The sequence below is a fragment of the Haliotis rufescens genome, unplaced genomic scaffold, assembly GCF_023055435.1.
Source record: "Haliotis rufescens isolate VD_foot unplaced genomic scaffold, xgHalRufe1.0.p SCAF_4, whole genome shotgun sequence".
In the NCBI taxonomy this organism is placed as follows: domain Eukaryota; kingdom Metazoa; phylum Mollusca; class Gastropoda; order Lepetellida; family Haliotidae; genus Haliotis; species Haliotis rufescens.
The window spans coordinates 47,470,299-47,492,154 of record NW_025964112.1 but is presented as its reverse complement, the minus strand read 5'-3'; positions in this window follow the sequence as shown (position 1 = coordinate 47,492,154).

Sequence of the window (21,856 nt, the reverse complement as noted above, 5' to 3'; positions counted from 1 at the left end):
CCGAAGTGATTACGGTGTCAGACGTTTACCACTTCGGTGAAACCCACGAGCACGGGTATGGTGCTGGCAAACCTAGAAACATAACCGGGGCGAACCGGGATTCGAACCCACAATCATAGGTTTCTGGCGTGCCCAAGGGACGCAACTCTGCACAGCGAATCGCGGCGCCTTCGACGACTGGGCCACCCGTGCCCCCCTTAAACGTAATAAATGAATAACAATAAATATTGAACGCAGACCTCGACAGTGTACTGGGAAAACATAATATCCCTAGTTCCGGCACCATGAACATTATAGTGAATTATCCGCAGTTCAAGACAAGCAGAGCTGATATAAGACCACGGACATATAAACATCGTGTCGTTACCATGAATTTACATTTTTTCGAATTAAATGCGTTCGAGTTAGGGAGATGTAATTATAAATAACGATATTTGACTTTACTTGAACAATAAACCTAAAAAGAAAAAGAAAAAAAAAGAAAAAAAGAAGTTTATTTTGACCCGCATTCGTAGCAAAATGAACATGACGATACGCCATTCTATTCTGAAGGTTGCACACAATTGGACGATGCGGTTATCAATAAAGATTTACTACCGTGGTACACTTAAACATCCTCCCTCACCGGCCAGATGGCGCTCCTAACACTGAAACAGGACGCATGCGGTGTCAAGAATATGTACGAGTTGTTAATAAGAGTCGAGCCGTGCTCCCAAAGCATACAGAACTAGTGGTTTGGATGATAGCATATGGTACATAACACATTGCTATAAAATTCGAAATTAATCAGAAACGGATTTAGATTTCCCTTGGTGTTTGTTTAGTATTTTGTGGTCCAAGCACGTGCAGTTTGGTTGACACATAAAGTTTATGACGGAGGATTTGCTTGATTGAATTTTCCCTATGGGTACGGAATTGTTCACGGAATATCTTAAACAGATTTTTCAACGTAGTGTGAGATCTTTATTGCATGAGATAGCACAGAAACGTTGTCACACTGAATTTGCCACATTAATTATATATGTTCGTTATTCAATCAATGTATTAGCCATAAGTCCTCTTATCTTAATTTGATCAGAAAAAGATTAATTTTGTATAAAAAAATATATCGATATACCCTGTGCTTGATACGTTGAAGTCTATTTATTACAAATAATTTTCTTTAATCTATATAATACACAACGGAACTAGTCTATATCAACTAGAACTATTTCAATCATAAGTATATATTAAACCTCAACGCTTGGCAATAACCAGTCTCGGCTATATTGTAGTCTACCGAAACACATTCCAATGGGCGAAAAAGGCAAAAGAGCTGTGAAAAATATATGAATGTTTCACTGAAAATCAGTGATGGCACATAACATATTTTATTCACCTCTATTTTAAAACAAACTCAACTGAAACGATCATCCTATTGCGTCTCCTTGCTAAACTGAATCATTTATCATGAATGATTCCGAATGGCCTTGCTTCCAACCCGCTCTCACAACCACCCACCACACCCCCAACATGTTTTCAAAAATGAAAAAAACACCAAACCACTTACTGATTATATTAAAAAAAACAATAAAAGATATATTACTCAAATAAATAATAAACAATCAAAATATAAGTTATAAATTATAAAAAAAATGTTTTCTCGAATAATTGATATAAATCTGCTCACCTTTTCGCGAACACGATTTGATAGTGATTCATAAACACATGCTCACGATGAATCGTACAATGGTCTGTCTTTTTAGCAGAAATTTATTATGATTGTGGAATTGTTTTTCATCGCTTTTATTTCACCGATATTATGCAAACGGTAGACAGACATCCGAATGACCATATCAATTCTCTGCAAAGTCCCATCATCAGAAGAAACATGTAAACTCTAAAATCAAGGATAACGTAAAGTTTATATCTCCGATGATATTTTCGATGCAAGAAAAACATAAAAAATATATAAACAAAAAGAATACCTTTTGCTGCAATGAACGTTAAATGCATGACTTTTTGTCAGGAATCACATGATGATTTAGTAATAAGGAACTTATTCAGTGACGTTTGATAGACATCAAAGCCAACAACCGACGTAAACTAATGAAGTTTCATGAGGGACTGCGTGTGGGTCTACCATTGCCTAATGGTGAGGTTAATACACCAATATAAGTGATTACAGGGGAAGAGACGTGTTTACTATATACTGTATTACCAAAACGTCTCATTGTCGTAATTTCAGTATTTGTGTTGTCATAGATTTTTTGATCCTTGACAGTTGGTTTTACTTTTTCTTAAGACACATCTTAGCAACAAGGAACAAAACCCACTGTAACCGTCAAAATAACAAAATTATAAAAATATGCATAAAAAACAAAGATAAAATATGTAATACAAAAAACAATAGCCTGTCATATTGCAGTGCGTATGTTATATATACAGTGTCACTAGTATGATAAAGATCTCGAATGCTCTATTATGAATACCATGTAACAATGGAAAAAACACAGAAATCATATGAGTGTATTTTATGAGCATAAAATTTAACGTTTTTATTTCATCTATTTTCATAAAACGTCACATGTTGCACGACAGGTTTAGTCTAAGGTTTAGACATTATGATAATCACGATTATTGGAAAAACAAACATGACTAGGCACTGATTCTACCACATAGCGTGTCTGGTTGTATCCACACGTTGTAATCTGCCGTGCTTCCGGACTATATTCCAGAATTTCGAGACCACCCTAACTAAATGAGCTTAATGCCATTTTACCCCTAGTTTATGGTTAACACGACCATGTATATACTCCACATCGTCCTTGATTTAACATGACAAGGCAACACCGCCTGCAGTTCTGATAGTCGCTGCCTTGCAGGACAAAATCCACAGCCCGGCTAAGCATGCATAACGAAAAATAATTTGCGGAGCTTGCTTTACGATATTAATAAGATCCAACTGTTTTTAAATTGGCTAAATGAGAGGACCATGAAGCACTTTATGTCGTTATTTATCGTCTGAAATCTTTATAGCTATCAGTAGAGTATATAGGGGAAGTTTGCTGACTTTTATGCCGGGCAAATTTCACATAAACACCCAAGTATGCTGAAGGCTGGTTTTAGTGAAGTCATTATTCGTATGTATCTCTCCGTGCATCGGCCCGACATCTTCAATTATATTGTAGACTATCTGCCACCATGACTATTTCCTAAATCTTATGACAAAAACCTTATGGGTGTTTATGAAGCCAGGCAAACGGACAAGACCTCTTGAGGGGTAAGATACGCTTCTGTGGGGATAGTGTGAACCATGGTGTAATGACCATTGGTGACTTCAACGGATACTAATACTAAAAGATTATGGCACTTGGATGAGTATTTATGAAAAGGGACTCTGTGTCTTGTACGAAGCTCGGGCCATTTGAACAGTACTTGGAGCAAGTTCAAAGATTTATCAGAATTCGTTACAAGTTTGAAATCGGTCCACAGTAAACAAGAATTTCCTGAGAGGAGTACCATCTATCCTGGTCTCAGAGGTGTGGCAGAATGTAGAGTTGGAACACAGTTTGAAGTGGGTATTAAGTACAAGCATGTACCAGGATGACTGAAAGTTTGAATCGTGGACATACAAACTGGAAGGACACGGTCAGTTCGTTTTTTTTTCGTCGCCTGTTTATTAAATGTCATGAACATGAAGCACCGTCAACGTTAATGGACAGGGCGTTTGCAAATCCCAAGATGAGTTGCGTCACCCTAGCGCCTGACCCCTCGGGACATACATGTTGGGGAGTCCGGTGTACCCTGCAGGTGGGAAAGGGGGTGGGAGTGCATTGGCTTATGGGTCGCTGGTCGACGAAGACTGCTGTAACTACCGCGGTGTTTAACATACTTACTATCAGAAGACTGAAAACGTACTCAGACCGAGAAAATCTTATGAATTTTCTCTCAAAATTAGACCGACAGACTGTCAGTCAGAAAAAACGTTTGTGAAATAAGGTAAGTACTGTTTTGCTCAGAGATGTTACCATCTGCACTTTCTAATCCAAAGTTTATCCAACTAATGTCTAAAGCCTGACATGCCATGTTGCCATCATTAATTCTGGAACTCTGACAATGTTTTATTGTTCACACGTCTATTTTTTTAAAAAAGATTTATAGTACTCATTTATCAGACTGAGTTTGTCAAAGTACCTGCATCCACATTCGTGCTTATGGGTCAACTGTCGTAAAATCCTCTTATTGTGATGCGTGAATGTATATGAGAAGTATCGTTATACCGATTTTATCTATAACCACTTCTGTGAATGGTTACAATGCTTTACCAGTTTCACAGTGTCTTGTTATATTAAATACTGTGACATATCTATTTGCCAATACGACCATAAACAAAACACGTTCTGCTATACCAGTCCTAGATGTTGACGTATCTGTTGACCTAGTGCCCACTAGACCATTTTATTAAACCAGATTTATTCAAGATTCATGTGGGTGATAATAAAATATGCATGCTTTAATTGACACCATTCTGAATTATTTTGAAATGTCCTCAAATAAAATATACGTCAATCAACAACAGTCAGCTTATGAATATTAGTTAAAAGAAAAATGAGACGTGAGTTCATATCGAGCTTTTAGAAGGTAAATACTACATGAGATTCTAATTATTCATGAAAATTGGAATAGAAACATGAAATAGCATTTGATATTTGTTACATATTTTGTATTCACTGTAAAGGACAGTATGCACTGTAATCAAATCGCAAACACCTGCCTTTTCTATACTAATGAAAACTTGAAAATATGCCATATTAAAAGAATCACATCGTACCCTCCGAAAAAGCAAAAGATATCAAAAAGAATTAAAAAAATGCTAAATATTTATTTCTAGTAAGGCTTACCGATTAAAAAACACATCCCAAATCAAAGCATTATATGGCCCAGTAGGTGTTCTTCATGGAAGCATAAGTTTAAAAAATCCTGTAACTATTTTAAATTAATTCAGGGACATATATCAAATTTCGCCGAGTGTTTAAAGAAACATGAACAGAAACCCAACATAGTCATCGTTCGGTGTGTGGTCCACATCGCGAGTTTCAAATGGCTGACCTGGGTATCAAATATCTCCTAATAGGTCAATCAAGGTCTCGTCTAGCACTATAATGATGGAGGGGGGCCATACATCACCGGTGGGGATAGATGCAGTCATACGCCCCGGTAGCTATTATTTATTGTGTCCGGGGCTACCTGCATAACAAGAGCAATGGAGAATACCTGATATTGTTTACTATGGCGATCGATATCTTGTTTCCGATGTGTCGCGGTAGAACGGGTGATTTAAAATGATTGAATCATTTCGAAACTATTTGTGATATTATATGAATGTAATAGATCCTGGTTATTATACATGTATATGCACTAATGGCAGATATTATATATCGTATTATTCATTCGTGTTTGCTGATAAAAATCACCAGAAGCTATATTTATGAGTCAAATGTATCAGATTATATGTAAATGTAATGTACATTATTGTTTTTATGCATTTTTTAAAGAATCTTTCAACTTAAATTTGTAATAATGACAATGTTTTTTCCTTTAAATATGTGAAGTCACTGTCTCTATATTAGAATGAATATACATTCAGCCAAAGATTTTGATATCGACAATAACACTAACCACCTAACCCGAAATCCCAAACCCCAAATCCCAGTCATATAATGAACTGACAGCTACATAACTATAAAACGTCACTTCAGAGAATAACCAGTCTCGATTATCCGAATAACAAATTCCATTTGGGAGTATATGGCAAACTGTATGAGTGGATCACTGAAATTAAGAGATGTTGCCGGGTGTTGGCAAAAAGGGTAAGCATGTCCTGCCCTACCGGTAGCACAACCACTCATAAACTTTACTTTGTGCCTGACTGTGCCTGGCACTACACAGCAGTACTCCTGCCATGCGACGACAGCATGTAAACAAACCAGACAATGAAGTGATGGACCAGCAACTCAGTCACACGATTGCGCATATATTTATTTTGTTGAAACTAAAATCTAAATTTTGAAGAACGCCTGCTGTATTCAAGTGCAGAGATTCTGCTTTTTCGATATCCACATTTCCCGAAACATCACCCAATCGATAATCTCTTTCAGTTTTTTAACCATTAGAAAGACACGTGATTCATGGATAAAAAGACAAAAAATGTCATACGGGCATGACCGGTATCTGTTATTGTAGGTTAATAGGTACAGAACAGAAAAACACCTTGTCAAAAAAAACGCTCCGAATACGATGACTGATGTCATTGACACTGATCCATCATAAGATGCAAGGGCAACACGAACAGGAAGTCGTAACTGGTCCATTGCATGATTCCGAAAATATCATGAGCTTGTATTAATGGGTCTCTGTCAAACGTAACAAACACTTACAAGACAAGTCAAATGTTCCACAATACGGTAACATATGGCCAAGTCAAAATACGTATTTGCATTGGACATACGTTTTGTCTTTGATGCGTCACATATTGATAGCTTTACTAAGGCTTTGAATGCTGTAACACTGATCAAACAACTTTTGAGCAAGTGTCGTATGATGCTTTTTGAAGTCTTCGTACCCAAAAGATTGTGAAAAGTAGACACCAAAATTGGAGCTACTGGAATATTGCTCGACATAAAGGGAAAGTTGACCATTTGAAAGTTGAAACATTTCCCTTGTCATGCAGACTTGTGTTATTTGTTTCATGTTGTTATTCATCCCGTTGGCATCCGATTAAAAATAGGTCCCAAACATTGTTTTCTTAAGAAGCGACTTAAGTAGATCCGGGCAATGTCAGACTCGCTTACTTGCTGTTGGTTGATTGCATGTCATCGTACTCCGACGGAGTGGGACGTTGCTCATGATATCAACCACTGTCTTGCCTGGCCCTGACTAGATTATTTTTAGGTCGCCATGATATACCTGGAATATGTCTGCCAGCGACGTACAGAAAAGTTAACTCGCTTCACTCGCACGCACGGCCGTTGGGACAGAATTGAACTCCAGCTTCCGATGTTGGTCGTAAGTGACTTGAAATTGGAATTAACGTTGCGGCCAAGATTATTGCACGTATACAGCGACGTGCATGCACGTGTGTGTGTGTGTGTGTGTGTGTGTGTGTGTGTGTGTGTGTGTGTGTGTGTGTGTGTGTGTGCTTGTACTGGTCCGGTTTAATGCTGATTTTATAGTGCAAGCCCACTGAGATACCATTCCGCAGTTTAACACGAATACCCTACTCAGACACAGTATACTGACTCCGAGTCGACCAGTTCTTGTTTTAGCCCCTAAATGCCGAGCGCCAGGCAGAGTAACAACAAGTACCATCTTTTCAACGTATTTTGGTATGACGCGGCCGGAGATCGAACTGGCGCTACGTTTTGAATACACTTATTTTTGCATGTTATCAGTTCATTAATATCTGTTTTACCTCATTTCGGCATATGAGTGAGTGAGGGGTTGGAGTGTCATGCCTATTTGAGCAATATCCCATCATTATCAAACCCCAGACCTGCCGCTCCCCGGGCGGATATGCTGGTGGTAAGAGCGACCAAATGGATCGGGTGGTCAGGATCGGTGACGTGGGTAATGGCGTGGCATCGCACCCAAACGGTGTTGATCGTTTCGCACAATATCATTCACTAGATTGTCTGGTCGTACTTGATTATTAACATGCCGCCGTCATTTAACCGGAATATTCCTGAGTGAAGCGTCAAACAACAAACAAACACTCTCATGAACACGTTGTTTTGGTACAGATGCTATGTGCTACATAAACAGCCATTTAGACGCATATGTCCATGAAGACACCCAAGAAAGCACTTTCGGTTGAGTAAAGAAACAGAATTAGCTCTGCATCGTCGAACAGAAATAATAAGATGCCATTCAATCCATTCTCTGTTTTCTCTTTCACCAGATTTCTTGATACCAATCAACGACAAAGGGTTCATGAAGGCGAGCCTGCTGTCCCATTTCCTGTCTCTTCATGTTTTATCTGCGGCATGATATCGATAATCAGCCCAATTAACAAAAGGAATCTAATCCAGTTGGGCTTTCTATCATAACATTTACATGATTACATGAAACATGTATATCATACAATCTGAATACGTGGCATGCTTGTATTTGTCACTGGTATGTATATTGTAAATGGTTTACGCTCATGGTGAAGACTAATTTTAAAACTCCGTTTGCTTTTTTGGTGTTCCAATGTGTATGTGTTATGACATCCGCATATGCACATCCTTCAACCAAGAAACGTTAAAAACCAAGAATGACTTTTCCCAGTTTGTCTCATTTTACGTATGTAAATGATCGATGTCATTGCCTCAGTCTATGTGGGAACTGGTTTAACCCAGTTCATACTGGTATTTCAATACGGGTGGCGCTTAGCTTAGTGGCGCTCAATGTTTGAGGTCCCATAACAAGTTGGCATGCGTTGGTCATGTGTTCGTATCACCTCGACAGATTCGCTGCGAATATGATCCTTGGTATGTCAGCACCAAACCCTGCTCGTGAATGTCATCGAATTGTAAACGGCTTGGACCTGCGCCAGGTCGGGGTTTCCTCCTGTTTTAAGGTGTGATGAATCTGAAATGATATTAAAGTCGGCGTTTAACCCAACTCACTCAATCTATAGCAAATTCAGGTGAGGATTTCTTTAATAATTGGTTGAACACAATCATTGTGAGCAAAGTCTTGGCATCACAGCAGCAATGCTTTATGGTGTTTCCATCATCATCATTATCATTATTTTAAAGTTATATTGACTTATACAGTAAACTACATTTATAACGAACACGCTTATAACGAACTGACCGATATAACGAGCTTATTTTTTAATCCCGGCCATTTGTTGTATATATGCTGTATATACGCTTATAACGAACTACGGTTATTACGAACTAAAGTTAGTGGTCCCTTTGAGTTAGTTATAACCGTAGTTTACTGTAATTATATAATCAAATATCCTGCGACATCACGTACTGACCCCTGCTTCAGCCAAGGGGACTACCAACTCATAACGTGAGCACAATCCCCATAATGACGTCATAATCAAAATTGTTCAGAATCGCATTAACGTCGATTTAGATATGATGCCATTTAATGATTGATTATTTCATGCGGTATTAAAAAATATATATTTTAACTTCAACAGTACCCACTTGAATTTCTGACCTTTTATAAAAGCATTCTTATTCATAAGATGGAAACAAGGTCAACGTTTTCGAGCGCAATGGACTTTGTAGTAAGGTTGTTCAGAGCTGCTCTCATTAGAAGAAGAAGAAAGTTTATCTTTTCAGAAACATCCGGTGTCTTCGTTATCATCGCATTGAATTGCATAGAGTATCTGGAACCTATTACACTGGATATTATAACATTCTTTTGTTTTCTTCGTTCAAATTTAAATTATTAAAATCCACAAGAAAAACAAATTATTTTTTAAATTGTCTTTATATCGTTTTGTAGATCACACATTAATGTTTTAACATTGTCCTTTGTACGAAAGATATTTTACAATCATATTCCTCGTTCCAAAACGCTCAACGGACTTGTGCAATCGAACTCAGTGATGAATCTTTAAACACAAACATCTGTTACGCTCTTTTGAAATGAATACTCAGTCGGTGAACGAGCAAGGCAATGGCAGTGAAATGAAAATATCGACAGCCTTTACTTGATTTTCTGATGGTAATTGTCACCAATTATCTGAAGGTGGGTCAGACATTTTGCACTGATGGTTTATGAAGGATATCCATGAAAATAATATTATGTTTTTATACTGTCACTAAGACATTAGTAATGTATTAGTGTTTCTCTGTATATTCAGTCGGATGTTGCCTTGAGATGTAAGTAACAATCCTTTCCTCGAAAACACGTGTCCAGTGGTAATATTTGTAAAATTAATCTTGCATTTATACAAACCAACTTAATCCAAAAGCTGTTTGCATTTACATTTGTTCGATTGATGTTTATATTCTTCTCACTAAATATACTATCGCGTAGAACTAAAGTAGAGATGTCGCTTACAAGCCCATGAATATGTTACAAAATTGCAACACTAATTGGACAATACACCTCAATTACATACATACAATTTGCTGAATATAATATACATGCCCCCCCCCCCCCCCCCCCCCACGCCTACCTCCCCGAACACCCCCCCCACCACCACCAAAAAAATAATAATAAAAAAACAAATTAAAAAAATAAAAATAAATATGTCATTGAGTTATGCTTCTGTCTCTTTACAAACAAAACAGAATATTTACAAAACTGATTCGATTTAGGTCTTTGAAAGGCATTTAAAAGTGATATACATAAGGAAGAGAAATTATGGATGTCAACTTCTTTATTATGAAGAACACAACGTTTCGGAGTATATGCTTACTCCTTCATCAGGTGAATAGAAGGAGTGAGCATATACCCCACGTGCACCTGATGAAACGGTGTGTTTCTCATCATAAAGAAGTTGACACGCATAAATTCTCTCTCTCTCCCCCCCCGATTCAATTTAGTCCCACACTGTACTGATGCAAGAGCACGTTTTTAAAAGTTATTGTTTTAGGGAATGACTAGAATAGAATGGGGAAGCATCAACCAAACAAAAAAATTTACAATCCAAACAAATAGTTGCAACAAACGTTTAAGTATATTCCCTTAATGAATGGTTACTCTAGAGGCGAAGGGCTGTATTTAATATACCGTTTACAGTACAATTATTACCAAGTTGCAATGTTTACAAACACACCGTGTTGGGATAATCTGGTGTATATGCAGTATCGTTACACGAACATGTATCTGTGAACATGATGTGTATGACATGGGACCATACAGTGTTGAAGGTAAAGCCATCCGGTTGACACCTACACCTCTCATGATGCATGTTTTGTATCTCCCGTATCGCATCCATATATTTTCTTCTTAAGCATGCTCTCTTAAAAAATGTATAAAAGGTCAGATTGGCATCTACAATAATTTGTTCCTCTTCTATGAAGTCTCAAACAGCACATGCTGCTTTTAACTGACGCCTCTCCACTCACATAGCTGGTGATATCGTCTAAGATATCGATTCGTGGTATTTCGATATATTTGGTTGACTCATACTGGTTGTGTTATAGCTTGGCTACTACAATGGTTGATATTTGCATACTTGAATAATAATAAATAGTCTTTATAAATATTTTTGTTATCTTTGAATACATTGATAAACATACAATGTGCTTTCATTATAAAATAAATTTGAAGGTAAATTGACGAGCTTTGTGTATGATTACATAACTCTCAGTCTGTAAAAATATTATGTTTTGTAAGTAAACGAACTGAATGATATATTCCTATATATCCAAATGTTCACATTCAGCAACATGTGTGTATGTTATGAGGTGTACAACTATTGTCTCATCAGTGTCAAAAATGAGGTTACGTTCTTGTCTCTATGCTAGTTATGCATGATAGTATATTTATTTAAAAAAGTCTCCACTTATTCCTTTTGTAGAACTTCATACACAATAGTTTATATTCTATTGCTAGGAAACAAAGTGTTATGTATTATTAATGTATTTACGTTTATATGTAACCCGGTATGTTATCGCTATCGCCATACTGATTTAAAACGAAGTCAGTCTGTCTGATATGAACGCACCCATTATACGAATATTATTATGTTGTTAAGATTTAAGCTCTTGTATTAATTTTAAATATTTTTTAAAGATATTTAAATGTGGTTAATGAAGCAATATCGTTAATATTTTTTGGCGCTTATTGTATCGCGTTTTGCAAATGCACTATCCATCATTTCAATGATAATGTGAAGAATAGAATTTTATGTTTCATGTTTTTCCCCAGATCACAACTAACACGCATGAGTAGTTTATATTAGAATAAATACATTACCAACATAAATAAAAAATAAATGTTTTTATACCAATAATTGCCATATCAATTTGGTTTAAAAGGAAAAACAAATCCTAAAAATAACGAATGTGTTGACGTAGCGTTTTTCCGTCAATCGTATTTGAAATACGTTTAGTGAAGCTGCGTTAAGCATTGATATTTACATGTTCTATGTTACATATGATTTAAAAGATGGTTTCTTTTAATGCTCGTAATGATAAACAAAACGAACTTTCAATTCGCCAAATAAAGTAAAAATAAGATGGCACATAAGTATATATATAATAAAATATAGTTCGCTTACATTAGAGAATACTTTTAATACTGGCACAATGGACACCTAAGGCGCGCATGATACTGACCACAGGAGTGAAACTTCCCATATAATACTGCTCACAATGTGATATACCCTGATCACATCTGTCCTTCTAGCCCATATCATTATAAAGTGACGACACATTCAAGTGACATTCGTGAGTTCCAGTCGAAAATCTGCTACCCCGTCGGTCACATTAATGTCCACAATTTTGTATTTGAAACTACCACTTGATAGGAGCTTACAGAAAACATATTAAGCATAAAGAGACTTGAGGTACAGATACGGCAAATTGACGGTTTCAACCCTTAGCAAGCAATCTGCGTTTCAGAAGTTTCAGATTTCAAGCTTAGAAATTTGATTCTAAATGTTGAATTTCCTGAATAGAACAACGTTTTTGGAAGGGTGGGAGGGTAAAGGTTACCTACTTGTTTTAGAGATGTGTGAAAAGTTGGAACATCTGGGAACTAGACGAAGAGCTGTGTCATTTGCTTTGTTTTTTTATGGGGGAGTGGTAGCTCGCCATTGTCTTTAAATCCAGGAATATTGAAGGTTTTTAGATTTCCCTTTTTAGAATATCGCAGACCTCCTGGGTCTTGCTTTGTTCATTATTTTTTCTTCGTCTGTATTGTTCCATAAACTGACATTAAATGTGGGAACATTTGTGTGCTCCGTTTTTTAGGCGTTTCATCTTTCATGGCGAATGTTTCATGTGATATCTATTCAGATATAAAAAGGCTATTGATATACTGAGGCTTACTGTTAGAAGGTACATGTATTGATGAATGCCACATATGGCTTATGTTTGTTTGTACGTGTATGTAAGGCAGATTCTGACCTATTTGTTTTACGATTTTCTCATATATTTTAAAACTGATTCTTAAATATATTCAATTATGTCTACCTTAGTGTTTAAGAAATTAAGAAAACAAAATTGATTGTTGCTTCTGATTACATACATTGTTATTTCCGTTGATAAAATATTGAATTACAAATTCACATTACTTTTTTTGATCGAGTTTATTCCAATTACATCCACAGATTTTATGTGTATGTTCGTATTCACACTGATTCATTACTGAAGCCACATGCACACTGTAAGAAGAATACAACATGTAAGGATAAGTGAATTAGACTCACCATGCCTTCTGATAAGTCAAAATGTGAGGATATTTTATAGGTACTATTAACTGTGAATTATCTGATTAGGATTATTTAAAGCGGTAACGTGGTTGTACAGGCTATTTCATGCATAGTACAGTATAAATGAATCATTTGGCCTTTGATGACAGAAATAGTTTCATTGCGTGTCCACGGCATCGCCATTGATTAAAATAAACTACAAAACTGTTGTTATGAGTTAAAAAACTCCGACGTTTACTTCAAAACAATATGTTCGTATTGAAAACTTGATCGTGGAAACGAAAAGATAAGATCCCTTTGACAAACACAAAATCCAGAAAAGGTTTTAAAAGTTTCTGTGAATGGTATACTCACATGAAACATTTTGTAATTACTTGCAAAGCTATAATTAAAAAACGCGATCAAATACAAAATTACGGCGCAAATGGATTAAAAATCCCGATTATATGATTAACTTCATCCAAAAGGTAACCTATAAGCAACCTCTTGCTCACAACATAGTTGTACCCGCTTTACCCATTCTAAGAGACGAAACAAATCACCTTGATTATAACAGTTGCTCCTGTTCCAATCTTAGAATCACACGCGATTTTTGACACATTTTAGTTTTGCTTCTACATTAGATGTGATTCAAAACATACAGAAAAGAAAGGTGAAAAGAAATCAACAGGATGGGCACCCAGGATAGCGTTCATTTGATTTCAAAAGATAGTTTCTATAGCTAGTCTCTTAAATTTGGTAGTTCTGGTGAGTTACACAGGGATTATCACACCTCGACAGTTATGTTTTGATGTATTATTAAAATATGTCCTAACATATCATTCTTAATGACTATCACAGACAAAACCTATATTAAAATGTTCATAAGATTTTCAAAAGTGACAAAACCATTTCCATAACAATAGGAAATCTTTACTAAAAGCAGCCCATTGTACCTTTCGAACTATATCATAAGCATGTGTTTATGAATTACTATCAATTAGTGATGATACTAGGTGTTTGCAAAAAGGTAAGCTTATCAATGTTTATTAATGACGATTTGTTTTTTTGCAACTTACAACTTTGTCTTTGATTAGTGTTTCTCTTGGGCTATGTGCTGTTGGTGGTGTTTAGTATATGTATTTTCTTTATCAAGTTCATGCATGAACAAATCGGCGTCAAAAATGAAAATCAGTTTTACAAAATGCATATTTTCATATGTGCATAACTAATCTTGCCATGTGCTGATTAAGTACAATTCGGTTTCATGTAACCATAGTAACCAAAGACATCGTCGTCAAACGCTTACGTCAAAATTGCTCAATCATATCATCAGCCTAAGGGAGACAACTCCAATTAACAGCGGTGCTTCATACACTAACTGAAGTAGCGCAATAACACTCCTAGTGTTTATGATTTTTCTAAGCACATCTCTATGAGATCAAAGCATCTTTAAATACACTAGGATGTGGTTAGAGGAGCAGGCTGTATGCCAGTAAGATGTACAATTAAATCCACGATAAACACTATTGGGTATACATGTTAAAGTATCGTATGCAGTAGCAGAAATGAACGCCGAGTTCTATGTTGGCTGTTCGTGGGTGGCCTGCAATAAAATGTTTTATCTCCGAAATATGGGCAGGAAATCATAACGTTGTGCTACGTATGGTATAACTTATACTATCCACTTGTATTTCTCACAATCCTTCTTTTCCAAAGAAGCTTCTTCATGTAAGCGTGTCTTTCATATGCTATATTTGTTGCTCTTCATCTTTTACGGGGATGCACAGGCTTTGAGAACAATATACGTTCGTTGATGCTGTTCGGTTATATTCGTTATTTGTATTTTCGACACACTCTTCTCATGTTCGTTCGCAATATAACGGTAATATGCCTTTAACTATGTTCCTTAGATAGCGTTTGAGTATTTTAATGTTCCATACTTAGAAGATGTTTCATTGCCATTTTGTACGTTTTGTGTCATTGTTTGAAGTTCTACATATGCTACCGTCGTTCAGATGCTAATTGATATTTTGTTTCATGTTTTTCAACTTTACTGTTTAATTAAGCATTCACGTTACTCCCTTAACTGACACATTAATACATAAGCTTGAATCATACGTTATTTACTTAGAACTTATTTAATGGGATCATTTTTGCGGAAGGAATAAGGGAATATATACGCCACAGCGAAGGTAATATTAATTTAAATGTGTAATATTTGCATGAAAAATAGACAATATTAAAAAAATGAATGTTCGTAGGCGGGGTTATTTAAGATCAACGAAACTTTAATGATCAGTATGAAACGATATTTGATAATACGTCATCCGTTCTTTATGTTTCCAAACGTCTGAATTTCGATCATGATACATGCACATTACCCTTAATCGGTTATATTTTAATATCAACTTACATCAAAATAACGATATGATGTGAGCACATTTATAAATAATTCTCTGCTCAAAACCAACGTAATGTTATCTGCGTAGAACAATTGCATTTGTCTTAATTAACATAATTCTTCACGTTTTTTCTTTAAAAACGAAACCGACGAAGTATGTGCACATTACTTCATCTGTCGAAAAATACGTGGCATGAATAACTTGTTGTACACATGGCTGCTGTGCCCTGTTGGCTTTGTGCTGAACAAGTATTCATTTCAATGACATGCCGTATGTTGATGATTGAGAAAGGTTTATTGTCCTTCGGGTGAATTACAAACGATGCAAGATGTATTAAAGTTTATGGAATCATTTGCATTCGGATCACAATTTCAATTTTTACGACCATGGTATCGTGGGTCCTATTACGAAACAAACAATGCCTCATTAAAACAGCAGTTTAGCAATTTCTTACACTGTCCTAACGTTCAAACGGGTTGATATGATTTTGTATAAACAGTCTTCACGTTTGTATCAGTAACAGTAATGTAACGTCCATTTGCATTCACTTTGTGAACGGAATGGAGAATAGAGAATGGATGGAATTCTTCTGCTTAACCTCCCCATCCTCATCATTATTTTTCCTGATAAAGGTGTAATCAAATGTTGACACCAATACCAAACCCCAACTCACCCGCTAATGATAACTCGTTATCCACAATTTCGTGTATATTAAACACATACCATCGTCTTATCCGAGCAGAGATTTCCTGAAGTGCTAATTGGCAATCTGGGTGTTCGTATCCTATTCAGTTACTAAACGATATCTTGCATCGACAAACCAGCTTCTCAAATGACTGACTCCACATAAATTAAATTCCACTATTTCTCAGGTAGAATGTCTATGTGTTGGCTGGAATGCGTCTGTTGTCAGGGTGGTGTTCATGCTTTCCGTGACTCTATACCTGCAGTAGAAAGGGTATTTCAATAACTATCAGGAGATGCATCTACTTGAAAAAAACCAAAACCCATTGATACACAAGTAATTAATTCTACAACTCGTTGGACAACACCTTCTGTTCTTGTGGTAAAAACTGCTTCTATTTCCCACACCTTTTATGACCTCGCTAACACTGATCACTACAGAAACCATAGTTTATCATATGGATAACATTATGCGTGTTTCAAGTTACATGTAAGATATGTGTGAATATGAACACGCATTATAAAGACTAATTTGTTCCACAGAACAAAATAGCTTATAACTAATGTACTTGAATGTCTGTTTTTATAAACCTAGATATTGGTTCAGCAATCCATGGTGTATATTACAAATACCTATAAAAAAAACCCGTTAATACTAAGGTTAAGTAATTTCCTAAAACAATTAATCCTAAGTAGTTTATGTTTCATGGTCTGTTGTAATGTCTTAATGGAAAAATATCGAGCGCAACAAACACACAAAAGGACAGTTTCTCTTCGTCACAAGTTGTTATGTTGTGAAAGGTTGGATACTAAGTATGTGTATGACTTTCCTCTCGAGCCTTTACCCTGCCCCTTCACCTTAAGTCTTATATTGCAACTCGAGACCCTTGTAACAGGACATAGCGCTTCAGCTTAGAAGGCCGAAGGTCTTCAAGTTCTCCTTAACTTTCACACCAAAGGTTCTACTTCTTATTTGCAGAACGACTATGGACATTTAGCACTATTGGACTGATAGATCAAAGCCATGGTTGACACAGTTTAGAGGTATCAAGCCCATTCAGTGGTTTATGTGTCCATAAAATTATAGGACACAGGCATTAGATTAGGTGACCTTTTGATTCAAAATGGACGTAATGTAAACAGAAAGTGATGACATCATCAGTTTATGTGTTCATGTTACATCCGCCATGTTGGAAATGAGTCAATTAGCATAGAGGTTAACGTAAATAATTAGATGCTATGTACATACTTTGATTGTGATGTTAACATTGACTATAGTATGGTAACAGTAGATAAAGTATTGTGAAATCTTGAAAATGTTCGTTTAAATAGAATTCTCTGTTTTCATTATGTTCATTTAAAAATAACCTACAGAAATAATAATGCCTTTTGTTCAGAATATATCTGAGTCACGTAATGGGTACCATATTTATAAAGAAATACACTCATCCTTTTCAAATGTCATCCGCCACTATCTCACAAACATGTATAAGGGTATGAACCGAATTAACTGAAAGCAGCTTTCAAAAGTTTCAAATGAAGTTCGCCCCAAATTGCATCCTGGTGTTAGTTTCCTCATCCATGCTCATCTTCCACAGATACACATACTGAGTGTTTAACCATGCACTCGCAATATTTTAAAGAAACGTTAAATTTGACGGCGCCTCTGATGTGGATCGTGACCTGTCTAAACACTATAGAAATAAAACTGACTTCAGATGCAGATGAGAGGGGACAAGTCTGTTCGGTCTTCCATCTCCCAAAGGTGGCCTAGGTTTTATTCAGGTTTTATTGCCAGTGATCACACATTCAATTGAGTGCGGCGAAATGTGCCGCGCAGCTAAAACCCGTATCATGAGTTAATTACTGAGGGTCACTACCCATGTCGGACCAAAGATGGATTTCTTTGATGATTGACCACTGGTCAATGGTCCAAAATCAAAGGAAGGATACATTAACAAGAACGACAGCGAAGCTGTTGGTAAAGGAGATATGTATATGTTGTACCAAATTTTTTTCTTCCTTGTCAAAAAAGGATTGATAATTTCGAAAAATGAAATGGATGGATCATCGTATAATTCATATGTGATGGTTTCACACGGGGGGCATATCATGAGTGAGTTGGGTTTAACAGTATTTTTCAGTTATAGCACGCTGGCATGACTCATGACATATGATCGCCAGATCTTAAAGTTGTGTCATATTATTGTCTTGAAAGTCATGTTTCGTGTTCTGCAATGAATGTGCTTTCACTCCAAATAAAACTTAAAAGGATATATTTTAGAAATGATAAATGTCAATTGTCCTTGTTAAAACATTTTTCATACTTTGTCCTTTCAAATGTGGCATGGATTTGCAATAATTGTGTTTTCATTTCCAAACGGTAGATTGTAGCATAATGTTCTCATATGTTTCTGTTTATATGTTAACATTATAATCCATACTCATAATTTCCAGGTAGGAAAATATTTCGTAAAAATTAATCCAGGAATATTACAAACGCTGTTATAGTAAAGACAATTCGCCTCAAGCACCAGTAAAATCAACACCGTATTTCCAACCGTAGCCCGTGGAGCTATTAAACATGACATTCTTTATTCGATAGCAATTTCGAACTTTCTCATTATTAGTGAACAGAAAGCTTTCACCATTTATTGCTTATCATAATAGAACACCATCCAAAATTGCATTAGTGTATTATACATATTAAGCAAATACATATGTATACCCGGACACTATTACATTGTAGCATATGGACGCCATTACCAAAGATGCATAAATATTATTAAACCAAATGTACAAGGCTATAACATGAGATTTGATTCAGAACCAATTCTGAACTGGAATTGCCAAAAATATGATAGCTGTAGACTTAATTTCACTATTATTTGGAATCATTTTATGTGAACTTACATTTAAACAGTCGTGGTGTCTGATTATATGTATATGCATATTTAACTTAAATGTGGTGGTTTGGAAGTGCAAACACATAAATACAGCTTGGTGTCTGTTGATGTCTGTGGTATTTTATATTTGAGATTACTTTAAAGAGGCTTGATACAACGACGCGTGATTCTCCATGCAGTGGACAATGGATATGGTTTGCCATGAGTCATTTTTACATGACTATTTTTTGTACACTGATGTGGAATTTATAAAGCGGGCAAAAATATTTTGTCATGACTTGATTCATCTAAAATAAGAGTATACTGTAAATGTAGAATAACATTATACCATTACGGTGGTCCGAGCAGAACTCCGTATTGGGTACAAAAGGTAGAGTGTTTAAGTATGTCACAGAGAAGAACATAAGGTGAGGTGAGGTGAAATGGGGTTTAACGTCGCGTCCACTACCATAGCGACGTGCATGCACGTGTATGTGTGTGTGTGGCTGCTTGTACTCGTCAGGAGTGATGCCGATTTATAGTGCTAGCACACTGACATACCATGCCGCAGAATACATGAATACCCCACTCAGAAACAGTATACTGACTCCGAGCCATCCAGTCCTTGTTTTAGCCCCTTAATGCCGAGCCCCAGGCAGGGTAACAACAAGTACCATATTTTAACGTCTTTGGGTATGGTAGAACCCCGCACCTTCCGCTCTACGCTCTACCACTAGACCACGGAGGCGGTCCGAAGAACATACGCGTCTTTATATGTGATTGATAGCTACACCGACTTAGCTCTATTCTAAGCAAAAATGTCCATATGTTTGCCAGAAGTATAAATATGTCTATCCTTAAATAATATATATTTCCATATGTTTGCCAGAAGTATAAATATGTCTATTCTTAAATAACATATATTTCCATATGTTTGCCAGAAGTATAAATATGTCTATTCTTAAATAACATGTTTGTCAATAAAAGCGATCAAACTCTTTCCAAAATCATAAGAAATCTCTTCTAAAGGCGTAAAAGCAGAGTGCGATTCCTACTCTATCGGCTATTTTGGTTTGGTACACCACGTGGAATATGTTGTGAATGGTACAAACACACGTCCTCCGAACACTGATCAGTTTGTTAAGTTTCATTTACGTAGGCCTCTTCTGATGAATCTACCAAATATATTTCTACATGATATTGTGTGTGTGTGGCCGTTGAACCACTAACTCTAACTTTAACTTTACCACAACTATAGCCAGTATATGTTTCTCCCCAAAACGAGCTATTTCCTTTATATCAAATAATCTAATTTCGTTTACACACCGATTTCGTCTTTTACAAACCCGTCTGGATACATAGTTTCCGGAAAGAAGATACCTGGAATCCAGCGAATCCAGTATGTTCCGATCTCACCACGATAGTATGTATGTTTTAGTATGTGGAGAAACAAAGTGCAGATTATCGATTTCCCCTATACCTTTTTCAAGAATTTCACACTGACATATTTGACAAAAACAGAGTCTGAAATTTCAACAAAAATGACTCTTAAAACTTACATCAGTCACCTTATGATACACGAATTATGAATTATTATGAATTATATTATTACTCCAAATGCACTCAGTGGTCATGCACTGCCGATAATGACTATATTTTCAGCATAAGGTGTGAATTGTAAGATCTATGTCTTTTTCTCTAAACATACGTAATGCATTCCTCATAGAGTTTTGCGTTTTTCATTTGTCTACGCTGACTTATAAACATTTATAATATACGTAAATTGTCCGTGATACTTAATACTGCTGGCTCTACATCCCGACAATACGTCACCATGCTAAAACTATTACGTATATGACAATTGATGACTTACAAGAAAAGACAATTTTGGAAAAACACCCTTCTTCATCTGTTTATTTGCGACTTATCAACATACATAAACTTGTAAACTCGTTTCTATGCATATGCGCAATTGTAAGTAACTTGAAATAACTTCAATATATTTGCGGATGTTAAATCAATTTGAAGTCGTTGTTAAAACAAATGCTGTCTTAAAAGAGGGTATAATCATCACCGTCCGAATGATTATCGCCGACTTCAGGGCCATATTTGTGTAGTGTTTACCATCTAGGTTTGTTAGATCAAAATGGTTTTACTAAAAATTAATGGAAATGTAAATCCAGTAGTTATACACAGATTTATTGACCTGTACACTGACTGCGTTATTCGTTAGTATTTTTGAAAATCGGATGACCGCCGAGAACATTTCTCAATTTAAGAAAAAATATGTTATTGAAAATGTTTCTATAATTCTTATTATTTAGTATATTATATAAGTACTGTTCACATAAAAATGTGAAACGAAAGTATAAATCATTTTTGTCCATTCGACTTTTATTTGCATGTGGAACATGACAATACTTGAGCGTATACGTATATAGGATATATGGTTATGGTTACTGCCCCGCTTAAAGTAAATGGAGGTATACAAAACAGTATGATCAACGCAATATATTGTTAATATT